The following is a 9,069-nucleotide window of genomic DNA, read 5'->3' as shown; positions in this document are numbered from 1 at the left end:
CAATTTTTAGAGTATAAATAATCCTACTAATTATAATAAAAAATCTAGATAATTATAATTAAATATTTTGATAAATTACAATTAAATATTATATAAAATGATTCAATCAATAGTAGAAACTGTTCATTTTATACTTTTTATAAAATTTAATAGTGTTTAACGCCCAGACGGACAGAATTTTTTTCTCTATTGTACACTGTAATTAAATCATCTTATCGGAGCGAAAAAATTTTTTGAGTACTCATTTTTTATGTAAAATTCAATGTACTTTTTGAATATGGGTCTATAATTAACCTCTGATAAATATTGAGAAAGTTATAAACAATTTACTGCAAAAAAACACGATTTTGAATCTTGAAAAAAATCTTTGTTTCAAATTTTTTTTATGAAAGAGACTTGAACTGTGGCCAATAATACCTAAAATTGTGGAATAATGACCTACAGTTTAAAGTAATGTAGATGGGATTTGAATATTCAAATTGTAGACTCCAAAAAATACACTTTTTCAGAAAAATTTACCAAAAAATGTTGCAAAAAATTTACTTTTTTGTTCGAAAACATCAAAATTAGAGAAAAAAGTCTCTTTCATAAAAATTTGAAACAAAGATTTTTTTCAAGATTTAAAATCGTGTTTTTTCGCAGTAAATTGTTTATAACTTTCTTAATATTTATTAGAGGTTAATTATAAACCCATATTCAAAAAGTACATTGAATTTTACAGAGAAAATGAGTACTCAAGAATTTTTTTCGCTCCGATAAGATGATTTGATTGCAGACTACAATAGAAAAAAATAAAATTCTGTCCACCTGGGCGTTAACGGGTTAAATTCAGTTCTAGTAGACGTTTAAATATACTTTTTATTTAAAATGGTACGATTATTCTATTTTATGATTTTAAAAAATTTGTCTATAGTTTTAAATATTGATATTTTCATCGGAAAACAATGACGAATAATATTATTATCCGTAACATTTATATAATAAATCTAATATGGTGCAAGAGATTAAAAGTTTTAAATTCTGCTCTAGCTGACGAATAAATATAATTTTTACCGAAAATCGTACGATTTATCTCTTGTATTCTTTTAAAAAAAGTTCGAAGTCTTAAATATTAATTATACTTTTATCGGAAAACAACAATGAAAGATATTTATAATCCATAAAATTTGTATATCGAATCTAAAACGGAGCAAGAATGTACTTACGACGCACGACTGCATTCAATGAGCACTACTTTGATACTGTGGAAATGAATTCTTTGAGCACCGGACTATGAAGCCATCTCTGTCTTTAAAACTGAGAATTCAATTCAAAAGTTGGGTTTTACCCCACGACCCATCTTCCGACTTTTACTTCCGTCAGAACCGAGAAAATTCGATGAATTGAATTAATTTATACATCAGAAGTACGAGTTCCGTAAGCGTAACAATCATCACACAATATAAGATAAATAGATCAACTTTCATTGTTTATATGATTTTTTATGGTAACCTCACACCTCGCGAGTACAACATCATATCAATTTTTTTATAGATTTGTAGGAAGGAATGATTAATAAAAATTTGAGATGTTCCGATGATTTTGTCGTAAAGCGATATTATACAGAACTCTGAATGTATCGATTGTCAGTCGAGACAATCTAAATAATAAAAATAAAAGTTATAATTAATCAGGATAAAATTTTTAATACACCAAGTCAATGCCCATTTGTTAAATTTTTAAAGTAAATGATACTTTTTATGATAAATATATAAGAGTTACATTACAATCAAACATTTTAAAATTATTTCCAATGCACCAATAAATAATTAATAAACATGAAATAGTAGCACATTGAAGTATTTGCTACTTGATTGAGTACTTTTTATTTACTTCTTAAAAGTATTAAATGCCTCAATTGGAAATTCAGAATATTGTAACATAATTATTCATGTATTTGTTATTTAATCGACATTTCGGGTAGAATGTGTTTGTTTAAATATATTCCTTTATCATTCATAATAAGCGACTGTTTAAGAATAAATTTCATGAACTAATTCAAACTAAATTTGTAAAAATTATAAAAAAAAAGATAAACAACTCGAAAACCGATAAATGAACACGAGGGCCAGTTGGGCATTTTCTCAAGAGGACTACCTACTTCCTACTCTTTTAATTAAACTCACAACAATACCTGCACCTTGTATATCGACTTATCTCTTGCCTCGAATTGACGTAATAATTCGTAATAGGCATACCCCCCCACAGGTCACACAGGGCATGTGTAACCAACGCATAACACTTAAACTCCTCGCTCGCGCGCAAGCATACCCTCGCACACATGCTGAACATTTGACACTTAGACTCGCGTGCACTTGTTGATGCCACTGCTGGCGCGCGGGTCAAAAATCGTCGAGCCTATAAATAAGACTCGGTCGGCGTTACGATACGCGCGAGGACGAACAAGTGCGCCGCGTGTAAGGATGTCTTCGGGGCGCATATGCTCGCGAATCCGCAGGTATGTATAGAGTTTTTGTGCGTGTAGAAGATCGGCACGCGTCTCTTACTATACACTAGATACGCGTATATGATATTTTTCAAAAACACAATAACCTGTTGCATGCGAGTCGTTGCAATGTGCCTGCCACATGCGGCGAAGAATTATTTTAGCGCCGCGCGTCGCGCATATATAAGCGCGCACGTGACCGACTGTCTCGAGAGTACTATATAGCACACATACGTACACGCATCGAGCCCTGAATATCATATTTATTTCGATTTTTGGCTATTCTCGCGCAAAAACATGCTTGTATTAGGGCATATGTGTGTTACGCGTTGTGGCTGTACTCGAAGGGATATTATGAAATTTTTTATCTGGAGATGTCGTTGACACGCCGCTGCGTTTATTTAACAGGTAAACTCTTTATTAAAAGGGTCCTAGGACGTGGTCTAAACTGGTATTATTATTATTATTATTATTTACAATTTATTAACCGACCTTGGGTTGAGATCCCGTCTGGCCGTAGCGACAAATACCGACAGGTATCGACAAATACGACGCTTTGACTTACATATACCGTTGCTCGTTCTTTGCCACTTGCAGATTTACCGATAAATGTGCTCGACATCTAGTGGCGAAGACTCAAAGTAGCGTTAGATCATTTCAAAATCATTCGAAATAAGCTTGACATTCTCAACATATAATTGTGATGGAAAAATGTATAAAAACAATTCATTAATAGTAATGTTATTTAAAACATTTTACATTATCATTTTATATTAATCATAACAATAAAAAAAAACTATATTTTTAAACAATCACACAAAATTAATTCAAAATTGAATAACGCAAAATATTGGCTCTTTGTTACCGTAATCATCGTCAAGCATGGTGTGTATGTAGCAATTTGTCATTGGCAAAATTAATTGTCTCCCACGACTGTGATACAGTAGCCGAAGCAATTAATTCTCGAGCTATCATCGTGTATCGTATCATCGTCATCATCGGTGAATCTTGATCCCCAGTCTCTCTCACGCCTTGGGTCGAGTCAATATTTACGAGCTCTCGAGTTCGGCAAAGTGGCTTATTTTTTTTTTTTTTTACAGTGACTTATATGTGTGCCACGGTGAACTCTTGACTTTTTTTTTCCTCGGGACGTCTCCCCCTTCGTTTTTCGGCGTGGTTAGAGCTATCATCCTCCTTTGTGTGTGTGTGTGCGCGCGCCTCGCTCGTGAGCGACTGCGAGTTTTTTTCACGTCGGGTCTCGTCTATTTTTGGCACACACGCACGGGTCCGATCGGGCGGTATAATTTGGGGTAGGACTATGCGCGTCGCTCGCAAGGTCTAAATGAAGTCGTCATAATTGTGCGGTTGCAGTTTTTGGGATGGCGATCGTTATGGCCGTAATTTTTTCAAACTCTTCAGAATTAAATTTACTATTGTAAATCCTTGAATTATCATTTAATCTGGAAAGAGTCACGAAGTACGCGAATTATCTTCCTTCTTCATCCGATTTATAAATTGGAAATAAAAATCGTCAGAAATGAAGAAATAACGACGATGCGTTAAAAACATCAACAGGTCTAAAAAATCGAGGCCAATTGCGCAGCCTGTCCGATTGTTTATACACTTGTAGGTGAAGGTTGTGTCGCTGAGCCGAGCATCGGATGACAGCCACATGTGCTTCGCGTTTACCGATCCGAAAGGATAAAAATTAAATAATCGCTTTCATCGAGATCCACTGCTGAGATAAAAAAATATTGCTCATTTTTTACCGATTTATAACCGATATCGATTTTTAATATCAGAGGGAAAATATATCTTACAGAACTTAACATTTTTTCTTTATCAAGAGTACAAGATATCTGCGCAGGAGGGCGAGTAAGAGCAACTAAACTGCCACGGCAGCGAGACTCATAATGATTGTTACGGAATATATGCTGTATATGCATTCTCCCATGCATCTCCAGCTAATATGCATTGTGCACGAGATGTCGCTCGAGCTTCAGGAAAAAAAAAGAAAGAAAATAAAACAACTGCATATTACGAGGATGGCGTGTCTGGCGAGCAGATGTGCCTGAATATTTGCGAAAATATATTTTTTTTCTTTCTGTTTTATTTAACTCATTAAATATTGTTCGCTGCTGCTGCTGCTGCTGCTACTGCACGCTTTACTACTTTTTATTTTTTCTTACCGATGCAATAATAACGAGAAGCAGCGGATCTTATTTCGTTGTTTTTTTATAAATACGCCTTAATTCTACATTAATATACAACCGAATTAGGAGAAAAGTTGAAAGGTACACTATATACGCGCGCATACATAAACGTAAACTTTGACTTCGGCTTATACGACAGAAAAAAAGCTCCTGCCTCTGCGTCACATACATACAGGGGAATCTTCGCCTCATTTTTTTTTTCGCTTCTCGTCCAAAAGGCGTCGCTTTGTCCCGACGACGCTCCTCTCTCTCTCTGCTATTTTTTCTGCATGCTCGCGCGATTTTAATGCAGTAGTTGGCTCCGGCGGCTGTATATGCGGTATATAACCACGCGAACTCGCGCGATCCTCCTTTCATGTCTTTTTTTGGTTTCCAGAGAGAGGCTTTCAGCTTATATTATTATTATACGCGCCTGTGTGTATGTATGCGTTGATGATGTGCCGTACGACGCGAGAGATCTCTTTCGCGGCAAAGTAAACTCGCTCGCGCGAGGCTTTGATGATTGTTATTAAAATATTTATATCGGTTCGCGAAGAAAAAAAAATAATAAAAAAAAAGAAGCAACTCCTTATTAGGGATGATATACACACGATGATACGTTTATCGAGGTGACCTCAGAATTGAATATATACGAGCGAATATACAAAATTATTATTGAGGCGTATAATAAATCTACCAAGTCGAGTCGCGACACTAAACACATACACACCGAGGCCAAAAATTTGCTCGTTTATATAGGCTGTGCGTGTGCGTGTTTCTCTTGTAATTAATAGTTCGTTCTATAGGAGCTTACGTAAACGCGAAAGGCAATTATCTTCGAAATATATACATTATACGTATCGCACTGAGAGACAAGTTCGAGATACATTACGACTTTAGACTGCCTATCATCTTCAGCTCGTATATAACTCGTATGTATATAAGCGAACTTCTCGGTATAGAAGAGACGAACGAACAAAAAAAAACAACAACAAAATTAATAACAAGAATCGGTGGATGATTTATTTTTGTTTCCCTCGATCGCGCGCCATTATATATACGATATTCGTATAGCGCGGAGAAAAGAGAGGAGAACGCAACAGGTTGAAGCTGTATACAGTGGTAAGCGCCGCCACGGGTGCGCGCAGGTGTGACTTTCTATAATTGTGTATCGTATACAAGCTCCGCCTTTGTGTGGCACGTGTGCTCTGGTGTGGTGATCCAAGCGTGAATGAATCGACACCTGTTGATGTCTCGTAATTAAGAGAACAATATAGGGATGTCATCGATCGAATCTCGGCACTGTGGTCAGCCGTGATTTATTGCATGTACGCGTCGACACCAATTCAGATAATAAAAGAAACGATTAATTAATTAATTAATTGATTAAAGCTCGACTCTCTTGTATTAAGATCGTGAAAGCGTGTGTGTCTCGCTCATTGGTGCACGCGTAATAGTATCGAGTTTCGGATTTGTAAAGTGTCAAGTGTCGAGTGTAGCTTAGTATATAAGAGCTCGCGCGCACGCCGATCGATTTACGACGATGACGCGTTGGAAATTCTCTCGTTTTCGAGTACGACTCGATAATCGCGGCCAATGAAGCTGATTTACACCATTTTTTCCAGCTATTAACGCACGCCGAACTTGTGTTTGTGTGTTTACACACGGCGATCGCGCGCGGTGTCACACGCGAGTCGATTTCCCAGCTCGCGTGCTCTGTCCCTCTCTCTTTCTCTCTGTCTTGTCTGACAAACGATGACGAATATCTTTTCCCCCGTTTTTTTTCTTTTTCTTCGGTTTTTTTTCTTCTTTGCTTACTATACGCGCCTCGGGCCGGGGACAACGCAAGTTGTAATCTAAAAATATATGCGTATGACTTCGAAGACGAGCTCGAGGTATGCATATCGTACGAAAGTCGATGCACTCGGTGGTTCTCACGCTAGTGCGCGCGCGCCTGGGTGGGTGGCTGTTAACTCATTTACGCGCGCGCGTGTTCGTTTTTTGTTCTCCGGGTGACCGCGTATGTTTGAAATATATTGCGCACGATCTTTTTTTTCTATCTCTTTATTAATAATGAAACGAAAAAATGATGGTTACATTCTTGATCGCACCGTCGACGGTTATTTCGCAATATTTTGCTTTGTTTTTCGTATCGAGTTCGCGAGTCGTAGCACGCACTTGCGAATCGTAAAACGATGTATGTATAAATGCGAGCACAGACATAAAGACAACTGAAAAGAAAAGAGCGAGACAGAGAGAGAGAGAAAGAAATGGCAGAGAGATGATCGTCAATTATCGCGTGTGTATAATACACGCGAAAGAAACTCCGCCTACTGTCGCGATACATCGAGCCGCTGTCGCATTGAGAGGAGAAGGAGGAGGAATATAACACACAATCGCCCATGTTCGTTGATATAAATTGTGTTTGTGTGTGCGAGTGTAAAATAATAATGAGCGCAGCTGCGAAACGAGCGCCTCGATCGCGCGGCAGCCCCGAGAGAGCGTTTAATGATCGATCGCGCGACACGATCCACGGAGACATTGCTTTTAATTTTTTTTTTTTTTTGTTACTTTTGCTTTTGCGGGTGGACGATATATATACACGTATACATCATACGCGTTTTAGAGAGAAAAAGATGCGAACCCCGGAGACATCAATTTTGCGGCTCTAGGATTCGCAAAACAGGAAGCTCTCGACTTTATTTTTTATTAGTTTTATTATAATCCCCTGAATATTCCGACTCTTTTTTCATCCTTTATTTTTTTTTCGGGATTTTTTGCAATGTGTATGCGTATATGTTTCACGGTCACGCGGCCGCGCTAATGGATTTTCGAGTTCCGAGATTTCTCTGCTGCGCCCCCGAAATTGCCTCTGATACATGCATTTCCGCTGCCGCGAGCTCTATACAATACGACGACTGCGACGACGAGTCGCCTTTTTTTCGCCCGTATACTACAAGCGTGATTCGCAATCGTTTTAATATTCGGCGCGTTTCTCATTTTTTTCATTGTTAAATTTTTTTTCGTGTACAGCTTGCACAAGTGCACGAGACTCGAAATCCGGTAACGATAATTAAGGTTGCGCCGCAAGCTCGCCCACTTTTTCTCCATAAATCTTTTGTCGTAACGCACGTATACGTCGATGCGCGCAATATAAATAACGTATCGTTTCGCGGTGTACTATATTAAAAACCTTTCAAGATCCCTCGACGACTGACGATCAACTTTTTATAATATCATCGTTATTATTATCATTGCTATTACGCTTTGGTCTTCTTTCTTTCTTTTTTCTGCTCGGCTTTCGAAAGCTCGGTAATGTATTCTCGCCTTTTACAAGATCCAAACACTTTGCTAAAGAAACAAGACGACGATAACGAGCAGAGATTTGATTTTTGCGCGATATAGACGAGAGAGAAGTAGTAGTAGTACGTTCGAGATATAATACACAATACGGTCATTCATCACTCGAGGATGTAAATACTTGACCCACATATAACTTTACGTATCTATAATGTACGTCTTCGTGCTACAACTCGAGATAAAATAATAATAATGATAAAAATAATATTTTTCGAACGAAAATCGAACGAATTTCGAACAAAAGAGATATCCGTATACAACCACACGAGTCACGCGTCGACTTTTCGCGCTTCTATACAGCAGTATAGGCCTGCGGGTAACGAGCTGTGTACGCGTGACAGCTGCTAAACGAAAAGCTTATAAATAAGCGCGCGCGTATAGGAGCTTTTTCGCGTCCGCTTCTCTATATACGCTACTCTATATACACTTTTCAATTATGTACCATGTAAGACGATGTACACGCGCCAGTTATCGAGGTGACGAGTGCTCATCCATGTAGTACATTGTTGTAATGCGCGTGTTGTATATATAGTGTACCGCGCGAGCGAGACTCAAGGTCGATTATACGTTGTTACATGGGCGCGTGTTTCGGCGCGAAACAGTCCAGACCGATACCATGGACGACTTCTGATTGAAAGAGGTTGTCCGACGCTTTTTATCTTTGAAGTTTATTGGATTTAGAGATGCTTGATTATTCATACGGTTGAATAAATAGTGAAAATGGAAAATTGGTAACATTATTAAGATTCGTCGAGTCTTGGGTGATTTAGTTATTGAAATTTTTTTTATTACAATTGGAAATTCTTCAAAGTTACATCAAATTTTTAGAACAAGCAAATAAATTACATTTTATGTCTTTTTCCATTATTCGTGATTCTACATTTATTCATAACTTAAAGATTATATAAAATTAAATAAAATATCAATACCAACAATTTGTTGAAAATCTTTGTAATTAAATAAATAACTTACCGAATGTATTCGGCTCATATTTTTTTAAACTTAAATATTGTTGTTGTTTTTTTTTTATAC

This window comes from Trichogramma pretiosum, unplaced genomic scaffold (genome assembly GCF_000599845.2).
Source record: "Trichogramma pretiosum strain Unisexual culture from Peru unplaced genomic scaffold, Tpre_2.0 scaffold89, whole genome shotgun sequence".
In the NCBI taxonomy this organism is placed as follows: Eukaryota; Metazoa; Arthropoda; class Insecta; order Hymenoptera; family Trichogrammatidae; genus Trichogramma; species Trichogramma pretiosum.
The sequence above is the reverse complement of the archived record's forward strand: the minus strand, read 5'-3'. Positions refer to the sequence as shown.